Source organism: Acomys russatus, chromosome X (assembly GCF_903995435.1).
Source record: "Acomys russatus chromosome X, mAcoRus1.1, whole genome shotgun sequence".
NCBI classification, from domain to species: Eukaryota; Metazoa; Chordata; class Mammalia; order Rodentia; family Muridae; genus Acomys; species Acomys russatus.
Window position 1 is genome coordinate 44,617,189 of NC_067169.1, and position 11,333 is coordinate 44,628,521.

At 39.8% G+C, this 11,333-nt stretch overlaps 1 non-coding gene across 1 annotated transcript; it reads left to right on the forward strand.

Moving 5' to 3' along the window:
- Positions 1 to 8,159: 8,159 nt before the first annotated feature.
- On the forward strand, positions 8,160 to 8,294 carry LOC127186015 (small nucleolar RNA SNORA16B/SNORA16A family). The gene has a single exon (XR_007830271.1). It is a non-coding gene; the product is annotated as a small nucleolar RNA SNORA16B/SNORA16A family (small nucleolar RNA).
- Positions 8,295 to 11,333: the final 3,039 nt, after the last annotated feature.

Below are 11,333 nucleotides of genomic sequence, written 5' to 3' on the forward strand. Positions count from 1 at the left end.
TCTTCTTTTTTTCTCTCTCTTCTTTCCTAGTACTGCAATTATAATGACAGTAGTATAATTAATTTTAAAAAATATTTTGATTTTTGATTTTCTAAATTTTGGTGATGATGTTGTGGTTTTGAATGAAAATGTCATTTTAAAAACTTTAATTTTATTAATTTATTCAGATTACAACTCAGTTGTTATCCCATCACTTGTATCCTCCATCTCTCCCTCCCTCTCACTTTCACCCTATTCCCCTCCCCTAGGTCTAAGACCGAGGGGGCCCTCCTCCCCCACTATATGGTCATAGGCTATCAAGTCTCATCTTGGTAGCCTGCTTATTCTTTCTTTGAGTGCTACCAGGCCTCCCCACCAAGGGGAGGCGGTCAAATGTGGAGCACCAGAGCTCATGTCAGAGTCAGTCCCTGCTCTCTACATAACTGTGGAGAATGTCCTGTCCATTGGGTAGATCAGAGTAGGGGTTCAATGTTTACTACTGTGTTGTCCTTGGTTAGTACAATAGTTTGAGCAGAACCCCCTGGGCCCCGATCCACCCATCACGATGTTCTTCTTGTAGGTTTCTAGGACCCTCTGGATCCTCTATTTCCCCATCTCCTATATTTCTCTTACCTAGAGTCTCAGGAGGATGTCCTCACATCCATCTCAATCTCCTGGTAAATAAAATGTCATTTTTTTAAGGCAATGGATGCCGTAGTTTTTAATGGTAAAGTAGTATAAGCTCTAATTTACTCTGTCTCAAATGTTTCAAGGGGGAGAAAATCCACTAGATCAGCATTTCTCAACCTGACCTCCATTTTAGATGTTTATGCTACAATTCAGAATGGTAGCAAAATGAAAGTCATGAATTAGCAATGAAATAACTTTATAGTTGGGGTCACCACAACATGAGGAATTGTATTGCAGCATTAGGAAGATTGAGAACCACTAATGCATTAGATTGTGCTGAATCAAATTGCCTTTTCAAAAGTAAAAAACAATTGACTATTGGCAATTTTACATAGTTTAACCTAACAAATTTGGGAAGATCACCATCAAAAATACAGTAAAACTTTAATGATTGAACCTAGACAACGGTTGTATAGAAATTAGTCTTACTATTATTTCAACTTTTTACCTTAATAAAGATTAAACAAGGGGCTGGAGAGATGACTCACCAGTTAAGAGCACTGGCTGTTCTTCCAGAGGACCTCGGTTCAATTCCCAGCACCCACATGGCAGCTCATAACTGTCTGTAACTCTAAGATCTGACACCCTCACACAGACATACATGCAGGCAAACATTAATGCAGACAAAATAAAAATAAATTTTAAAAACATTAAAGAAAAAATAAAAGCATGTCTATGTATTGGCATGGGTGGAGAAATAATATATTATCTTTTGCTTTTAATTCCTTGACTGGTCATGCCACTATTGTACCAGTGGACATGTCTTGCCAGGCCAGCCATTATTGTAGTTGCCAGGGTTTACAGATGGGTAAGACCAATGACTACTTTTCTCCCCTGGTGGCTTGCATAGCTCCATGCAGCACTGTGAAAGCTAGCCAGAAGGGAGGGCGCTTTAGGTCAGTTTGATTCTTCTATGTTCTATGACTCAAGTTCATGTTGCCTTCACTAATGGGGTCGTCCTGTAAAATTCTGGATGGTAGCCAAGAATAAGGTCAATACCCTGTAATGTTTTGATCCCACTGGCCAAAATCTCCAAAAGAAGTAATGACTTCCTGGAGCCAGACTTTAAATATTTTTCAGATTTATTTTTATTAGTTTCATTTTTATGCGTGGGTGTTTTACCTGCACATATGCCTGTGTACTATGTGCATAACTAGTACTCATGGAAGCTCAAAGAAGGCATTGGATCCAATAGAACTAGAGTTTATGGATTATCTCTTAGTCATTATGTGGGTGCCGAGAATCAAACCTGGATCATCTGGAAGAGCTTTTTGTTAGCCTCTGGTGTCTAGTAGAAGCTTTGTTGCCTCATCACAGGTCAACTATATATTTTTTTTGAGACAGGGTTTCTCTGTGTAGCCCTGGCTGTCCTAGACTCACTTTGTAGACCAGGCTGTCCTCAAACTCACAGAGATCTACCTGCCTCTGCTTTCCTGAGTGCTGGGATTACAGGCGGCTAAGCTAACTCTGTTTTAATTACACACACACACACACACACGCACACACACACACGCACGCACGCATGTGCGCACACAGACACCTCTACAATAACTTTCCATATGACCTCTTTGAAAGTTCTTTAGTATGATTCATCCTTCCTCATGCTCCTTCCTGTAACCTGCACTCAGTTCAGCCACCCCAATGTAACCCTTGCTGTTCCCTTGGTCCCGTTTAATCTTTTGTATCAGTGCATTCTATCTCCCCTTCTTCCTTCAACCTCCACTCTTCCCCATGGCCCTAGTAATTACTAACTTCTATGGATATTCCAAGCAAAACACAAATAGATATTATCTAATGGTTCAAAGATAATATCCATCAATAAGAGAAAGCATGCAACAAATGAGAGAAAACATATTTCTCTTCCTGGTTTTGGTATTACCTCATTCAGAATGATTGTTTCCAGCTCTATCTATTTGCCCTTGAATTTCTTTTTTTTTTTAATACGTGAATAATATTCCAAGGTGTAAATACACTAAATTTTCACTATGGCTAGACAGGGCATAGGCCCTAGGGGAAAATCTACTATTTTCTGCTAAATGGACATAGTATTAAACCAGCTCCTAACAACTTATCATTACGCCCATAGACTAGTGCATCTCTCAAGCTTCACCTGGGAAACCTCTATTTGAAGTAGATGATTATTAACACAAAGACCCACAACTGAGTATGGTACAGAGAGTAAGAGACTGCAGAATGCTCAGCCCTAAAATGAACATATAGACTCTTAACCCCCTCCTAAGGCTTGGGGATCACTATGAAAAAGGGAGCATAAGCAATGTTAAGAACCAGAGGTGCTGGTTGACTCCAAGGAAACAGTCTCTTCTAGACATAGCAGCACAGCTACACATATGAACGTACAGCAGTTGCGACAACATGCATAAAGCCTGTACAAACCCAAGCTAGACCAAATACCAGCACGGAGAGAGGAGTTGGGCATGAAGCCCCACCACAGAACTGTTGGTCATTTTTCTCTCCTAGGAGAGGGAGAGACAGATTTAAGGTTGTAGCCTCTGATAAGTTAGACACACACATCCAAGAATATTTGAGCAAATTGGTCTTGATAGGTTTAAAAACTGGACACAAACTTGGGTGGGTAGGGAAAAGGTTATGGATCTGAGATGACTGGAGGATGGGGGTAAATATTATCATCATCAATACACATCATATGAAATACTCAAAGGAATAATAATAATTTTAAATTGGGTAAATATTTCTAATATATTCAGCAGTCATGTATTCTTAGCACTTAGACCAGTTATGAGTCTCTGCAGTAACTGCCATTCACTGTGAAAGGAAGCTGCTCTGACTAAAGCTGACAACAGAACTGGCCTATGGGCATAGACATGAATATTTAGAAGACAATGTGGCATCATAAGCCCATGTGTTTGAACACTTGGTCTCCAGTTGGTGGTGTTATTTCGGGAGGTTGTGGAACCTTTGGGAGGTGGGACCTAGCTGGAGAAAGTGGGTCAGTTGGTGTGCTGTGCCTTCCACATTCTAGGCCAGCTCCACGTCCCAGGGCTATAAAACAGCAGCTGCCTCAAGGACTATATAACAAGCAGCTGCCTCAAGTAGCTAATACAGATATATGTTCATCTTAATGAATGTTCTGCCTTGATGGAAAGTATTATCTTGTTTCAGTGTTTAGGTCTTCAGATAGATTTATGATCATTTCAGCCAGAGTGGAATGGTTTGTAAGTAATTTAGTGGGCAAAAAAGATTGTAAGTAGATTTAAAGAGTACTTTCAGAAAGAAAAAAAAAAACCATCATCCTGTGCCTTAAATGATTATTTGAATTTAAATGTTATAAATTTCCCTATATTTCCTACGTATTATTTAATTTGGTCTTAAGTTTGATTAAGAGCTATAAGCAGGAGATTTAATTGATCTTTTGATAACATATAATAAAAATAAAATAATATAAGATAATGCTCAAGTTCAAGAATCATTTTTAAAAGAGTTTGAATGTGTATTTCAAGAACCTTCATAATAAAAAGTACATATTAATTAAAAATATGTAATTTATTCAATTTTGAGGAATATTCCCGTTAATGTTACAATAGCATCCAAGCAAACTGAAGCTAAACACATTATAGCCCAGCTGGGCATTGTAACTCACACCTTTAATCCCAGAACTTGGAAAGGGAGAGGGAGAGGGATCTCTGTGTTAGAAGCCAGCCTGATCTTCAGTACGAGTTCCAAGACAGCCAGGACTACACAGAGAAAGCCTGTCTTAAAAAACAAACAAAAGAGCACAATGTAAGCCTTTAATCCCAGCAGTTGGGAGGCAGTGGCAGCTGGATCTCTGGAAATTTGATTTCCAGATCATCTAGAGCTACACATTGAGAGACCCTGTCTAGATAGACAGATAGATAGACAGATAGATAGATAGATAGATAGATAGATAGATAGATAGATAGACAGATACATACATACATACATACATACATACATACATACATACACAGATTCCACATAGTGTAGCTGTAACTGACTGGATAAGATCTGGGGCAAGATCTGGCCCTTCAACAGCTCATTATGATGAGGGAGGAACTCATGAATCCCCACTCCTTCCTGGGGAGCTATTGACAGTTGACTGGTGGATGGTTTTTCACTGGTATAGCCAATGGTAAGTGGCTTGCGTTCAAGAAAATAACCCCTCATCATGCTCTTGTAAGCAAGCCTAATTCAATTCAGTCACAAAAGTAAAGGAATGAAACTAGGAGGGGGACTAGTTGAGAAGAACAGGGTCTGGCAGGAGTGAAAAGAGAATGAGAAAGGAGGGTGAATATGATCACAACATGATGAACTTGTCAAAAATATAATTTAAAAATGCTCTCTTAGGTCTAATACATAGAAGAACTTAAATAGTGACACTATCATTATGTTTTAATATTTAAATAATAGACTAGGAGTTGGAGAGATGACTCAGCAGTGAAAGACACTGGCTGCTCTCCAATAGGACCAAATTCAATTCCCAACACCCACAGGCAGCTCATAACTGTCAATAACTCCAGCTCCAGGAGATGCAAAGCCCTCTTCTGGCCTCCTCTGCAGGTACCGGGCACACATGTGGTGCACAGATACACAGTCAGACAAAAAGTCATACACATACAAATAAATAAATTCTCAAAGAAATAATACAATCTGCAATATAATGTTCTTCTTTGGTTTTATTTTGCTCTGATAAGAGAGTCAAAATAATGAAGGCCTGCCCTGTCTTCTCTGATTCAAGAGAATACTCGAAATATCTCCAAGGCTCCAACTCCTATTTTGGCTTTATGATTGAAAAATTAATTCCCTTTACCACACTCTGGACAGCCATGTAATTCTCTAAACTTGTTAATACTACACATAAATGCTTTCATCTTCTGATGGAGATATTTTAAGGCTAACTTTTTCTCAAAGGAAATGAAATAAAGCCAGGGTATTCTAAACCACATCATACCTGGGTGGATTTCAATACCCCTGAGACAGCCACTGGCCAAAATTAACTTCTAGCACACCCTGGTGATAAAAGTCAGCTCAGCTCCATCACCTCTGCCACCCAGCATACTTCTTAATCTGAAAAACTAAATGATGTGAACGCAAGATGCAGGTCTGCAAGGAATGTGATGCAATAATCACATGTCTACAATTCCATTATGCTATAATTAATCTTAATTACACATTCAATCCTGCCTGAATTAAACGACTCACATGGCTTGGCTCTTGTGTTGCCTATAATTCTACTGTGATATTTTGAGGGCTATAAAGTAATAAATCTTCTAAAGCAATAAAGTAATAAATCCTTTAAAGAGAACCCTATTCTTACTAGCTGGGTACGACAGGTCAACTGTGGTCATTCCAGAATATTTGTCAGCACTTATTGAGGACCGGGAGGCAGTATTCAGTGTCCCTGTTTCCAAGTCCCAGCCTCAGAGGCAGCCAGCACATGGGAAAAGAAACCCTGATCACATATCCAGTCACCTGACAGAAGGGGTGGTACCCATCCCTCTTCACGTGTTTATGTTTCTCTTTAGCGTTCTGAAGCTTGACTAAGGACTTGGCATCTGCCTCCTTTTCCGCGTATCATTGTGAGAATTTCCTGGGTTCTCTTTCAATCTTCCCCCTCTTGCTTTCACAGGCACTTATTAACCTTCTTGGAGCTTCTCCAGGCACACCCAGTAACTCCTACGGAGCAAAGGATCTTCTCAGAAGGCGGAAAGCTGCACCCACGGCAGCCCCTTTATTGTGGTACAATATACTTACAGCCAGCATTATCTGTGAGGCCAATATCATGAGATCCGACTGAGCTGTGGTGCAAATGGGGATTAAGTTCTTTGGAGTTGGGAATTCCAGTGTCTAATCCCATCTTGTTTAGGGCAAAGAAATGTCTGGAACTATTAGAAAACCTTGTTCTTGAGAAAACATGAGAACTGCGTAAATGGTTTGTAGACTTTGGCTGAACACATTTTGGCCCTGAAAAGGACAAGTTTTGCTTATTTGGGGAAAGGAATAAAAAGGTTCATTAAAAACGCTGTACCTACAATGGAGTCTGGCAAAACTGCTATGTTATGTTATACTGAACAAAGGAACTGAAGCGAAAGCAAGAAGTGATGAAGGCTGTCCTGCGCTGGGAGGAAGCCACTGGCCATCGGAAGTGGGAAGGGCAATGAAATAATGAGATAACTAAACACTGGGAAGGTCCATATGAAAGCTTTAACCATCCTATGTAACCCAGGGGCATACCTGCAGCCTTTCTTGAGGTTACAGTGGCCTAAAACATCTCTTCCATGCAGGGATTCTAATGACCTCAGAGAAAGGTATGAACTTAGCCTCTTCTCGATTTTCCAGTACTTTGCAGATGGAAAAAAAATTGAAGCATAAAGCCTTCCTTTATAAGAGAGATACATGATGGGTGGTGTTGGCACATACCTTTAATCCCAGGGAAGGCAGAGGCGGGTAGATCTGTGAGTTTGAGGCCAGTCTGGTTTACAGAAGGAATTCCAGGACAGCCCGGGCTACACAGAGAAGCCCTGTCTCAAAAATAACAAACAAACAAACAAATGTGTGTGTGTGTGTGTGTGTGAGAGAGAGAGAGAGAGAGAGAGAGAGAGAGAGAGAGAGAGAGATGCCATGTAGAGATTTTGGCTTTCTTAGTGTGGTGCAAATGACAGTTTTTTTCCTTAACAGATACTAGAAAGGGACTTGTGTCTATCCTATCACCTTACAAAACAGATAGGGACTATTGTAGTGTTGTTGATGTATCGCGTCTTCTCTCATTCTTTTTTCCTATTTTTCTTTTGAGACAGGGTCTTGCCACATAGCCCTGGCTGTCCTGGAACTCACTGTGTAGATCAGGCTGGACTTGAATTCACAGAGATCTGCCTCTGCCTGCTTCTGCCTTGAGTGCTGACATAGGACCTGTGCCTCCACACCAGACTTAATGCATCACCTCTTGATCTGAGTCCTAGTTACATCAGAGTGGTGGGCTTGAGAAAACTTAACAAGCTGTACATTAACATATGTATACTTTTCTGTCTTTATGTAACACTTTAAATTTTTTAGATTTATTGATTTTATGTATATTAGTGTTTTGTCTGCTTGTATGTGAGTGTACAGTGTGTGTGCCTGGTACCCTCAGAGGTCACATGAGATGTCATATTCCCTGAAACTGAGGCTACAGATAGCTATAAGCTGCCATATGGGTGCTTGGAATTGAATCCAGGCCCTGTCCAACACCATTAAGGACTCTTAATCACTGAGCACCTTCTCTGACCCTGGGTATATTATACTTTGATTAAAAAGTTGCTTTTCTGGCTGCTGAGATGTCTAAGTAGATAAGAGCATTTGCCACCAAGTCTGGAGACATAACTTGTGGAAGAACAGAACTTATTCCTGAAAGTTGTCCTCTGAACTCCACACATGGTCCATGGCACATACCCAGGGGTAGGAGGTAAAGTTGTTTTTTTATATTTTGCTTTCAATTCCTTTAAAAGAATTTAAATGCCGGCCCTTATCAAAGCTGCAGCTGCTTCCACATAGCTTGTGTGGTCAGAAATAAGCCCCAGCAAGCAGTTTTCCTTAACTGTCATGGTTCAGTTTGCTGTAACACATCTGTAAGATTTTGGGAAAAGACCGTTCTGTCTTGACATTTCTGAGACATAGCCAGAGATACTTGTTAACAGTGGATACTCTACAAACACTGAGTCTCAAACATGGAGTTAGCAGAATAGGGCTTTGGGAAGCAGTTTGTGAGGCCAAGAACCAGCATAAAGTGGCAGTTGCAAGTATGTTCACCCTGGAAACATCTAGTGACACATAGCAATGCTTTGGGTCACTGCCCTGAAAGCTAAGGCCAATCAGACCATTATGTTTCTGAGGACCAGGTGCAGGGAACTGTAAGATCATTGTGGATAATTGTGTTGGCATAGGAAATGAAATGAGAATTCAAATGGCATTTTTAAAGCTGAAATTATCATTTTTCAAAGTAAAATAATAAATAAATGGTCAAAACTTAGATAAAATGGCTGGTAGTACAATTCTTAGTTCTTCATTTGCCTTTTTTCCCCTTTTAACTTTATCTTGTGTATATATGTGTATGTAGGCCAGATAGGTATGCTCCATGGAAATCAGAGGCTCTCTCCCTCCTCCATGGAGGTTACAGGAATTGAACTTGTTTGTCAGCTTTGGTGTCAATACCTTTACCTGCTGAACCATTTTCTCACCTCTATTTGCCTTTTTTTTTCAGGGGAGGGGGTGGTTCAAGACAGGATATCCCTGGCTATCATAGAACTCGCTCTGTAGATCAGGCTGACCTCGAATACAGAGATCTGCCTGTTTCTGCCTCCCATGTGCTAGGATTAAAGGTGTATGCCACCACTGCCTGGATCTACTTGTCTTTTAAAACGTATAGAATACTACCTATTTTCCCCTGAAAAACTGCTGACATTTTGTTTTGTTTTATTTTATATTTGATTTTGAGACCGAATCTCAGGTACCCGCAGCTGGCTTTGAACTCACTATGTAGGTAATGAGAACGTTCAACTTCTGATCCTCCTGCCTTTGCTTACTAAACGCTAATTTAGACCACTATTCCAATTTCTATGGTGTTGAGGATCTGACCCAAAGCCTCATGCATTGCTACGCAAACACTCTACTGCTGAGCAACAATCCCAAGCCTGTCCAACATCTTTCCCAGGCCCTTTATCTCTCCGTTCTTTTTCCTGCCCACACACTTTAAGGCACTTGAAAACTATAGATTAACAGGTCTCCTATTCCAAGAACCTCAGGATCCTTTCCTTAAACCACAGTATTGAGTCTCATTTCTGACCAAAAATAAAGATAAGAATTGCACTAAACAAAAGCTATAACCTACATGTTTAAAAGTCTCACTCCGGGGGCTAGAGAGATGGCTCAGTGGTTAAGAGAACTTGTTGCAGAGAACTGGGATTCAGTTCCCAGCACCCACATAGCACCTCACAGCCATCTCTAACTCCAGTTGCAGGGGATCTGACACCCTCTTCTAACTGCCAAATACACCAGGTGCACACATGGTGCACATACAAACAGGCGAAACATTCATACACACAAAATAAAATGAATCAATCTAAAAAAACATTAAGTCTCAATCTAGGGCCAGCAGGATGTCTCAGCAGGTAAAGGCACTAACCAACAAGTGTGATGACCTCGGTTCAGTCTCTGAAAGCCACATGTTAGATAGAAGGAGAGACGTGCCATGCCCCAAGTAGTCCTCCAGTCACTACATGCAAGCCACACACACACACACACACACACACACACACACACACACACACACACACACAATAAATGTAAAGAAAACACTTTTCACTCTCACTCAGTGTTTTCTCTTCACCTACTGAGAAACTTTCCATTTTATAGGGAACACATACATCTTTCTAAAGCCACTGATACTGCCTTGTTACACTTTTCGTGATGAAGTCACTACTCTTCAGTTGAGCGCCTTCGTAGAGAACAAACAATTATGTTTGCAAGACTATCTTGGAAGCGAGTGATGATCATGTGTTTCTCAGAACTCCACAACTCAAGGCTGACTGAAGTCAATACATGGTGGAACAAAGGGTACTGTTTATATGTTATACTGGGTTTGTGATCATTTTCCATTAATCTTACAGAGGAGACTTGGAGATTTGATTGTTTTCTGGTTCTGAGATTCTACTCACCTAGAAAACTATCTCCACACAGTGAGCTACATGGCTCTAACATATCATATGTGTCTCTGTAAAATGAGGGGCACAGACAATGGCAACACAAAGATATATTAAAAAATACATAATGTAACTTGTCTTAATATACTTTTCTGAGTCTAAAAATATGCCAGACCAAAAGAAACATATTTACATAAAAAGCAGACAAGGTCAAATAACAAAGAAAGCCCTTAATTAGTTGTAATCAACTTTAATTTGCATACCGTATATAATTCCTAAATGATTGTTAATAATAACTTTATATAATGGACTTCCAATTTTCATGAAAATGGCACATTTTGATAAGCAGACACAAAACCCTAGTACTAATAAGGTTTAATTTGCATACATTAGACTGATTATCCAAACAAAAGGATTACAGTATTACTTCTCCATACCTTTATGTCCTTATTATGCACATTTATTAACTTCACAAAAGCTAGCTGTTAGTGACAAACAATAGCCATGGTTGAAAGAGAAATCTACAGAATGAATAAAGTACATTTTAATGCTAAGGAGCAAAGTTTATACATCAGAGATGCCAAATTTAACTGTTTGTTGGTTTAAAGGGCCAGCTTTTCACAAAGAGTGTTTCATCCTTTGACTAAAACAGCTTGTTTTTGTGACCTGAAAAAAAAAAAAAAGGCCCTAACACATCACTCGAATTTAATAATGAACTTAACTCAAGCTAAGAAGCCTCCTCGACACTGCAGTATGCTGAGAATTCGTGAGCAGCCACAGAATTAAGCTGTAAATGTGTAGTTCTAGGGTGCAGCGTTAATAAATATATTTCAACAAGCTTAGTTTTCAGCCGAGTAAATAATAATATAGGTGGCATTAGTATTGATATCGGTTCCTAATGGTATCATTTATACCCTGCAATTAAAGTTTAAGCACTAAATAAAGCATTATTAGGAGATCTGGGTTGGCTTTTCTTATATGTGAACACAAATG